We start from the raw sequence: 271 nt of genomic DNA, 5'->3' as shown, positions 1-271 counted from the left end.
TTACTATTTTTAAATTTTTTTTAATTTTTTAACAATAAAAATTCATAAAATATTATTGGTTGGTTCAAAAATTATGAAACTTGTTTTCCACACTCATTTGAATGTCTAAAAGATAATACAATCAAGTCCCGGTCATAATAATAACACAATCAAAAGTTATGGCATGGTGTGACATTTCGGCTTTTTCATATGCAAGCCTGCCAGACCCAAAAAAGCCAGAATGTACTATATAGGGGGGCGACCTGCCTGCATGGGCGGGGCGCGGGGGTAC

Source organism: Cucumis melo, unplaced genomic scaffold (assembly GCF_025177605.1).
Source record: "Cucumis melo cultivar AY unplaced genomic scaffold, USDA_Cmelo_AY_1.0 utg000199l, whole genome shotgun sequence".
Lineage (NCBI taxonomy): Eukaryota > Viridiplantae > Streptophyta > Magnoliopsida > Cucurbitales > Cucurbitaceae > Cucumis > Cucumis melo.
The sequence above is the reverse complement of the archived record's forward strand: the minus strand, read 5'-3'. Positions refer to the sequence as shown.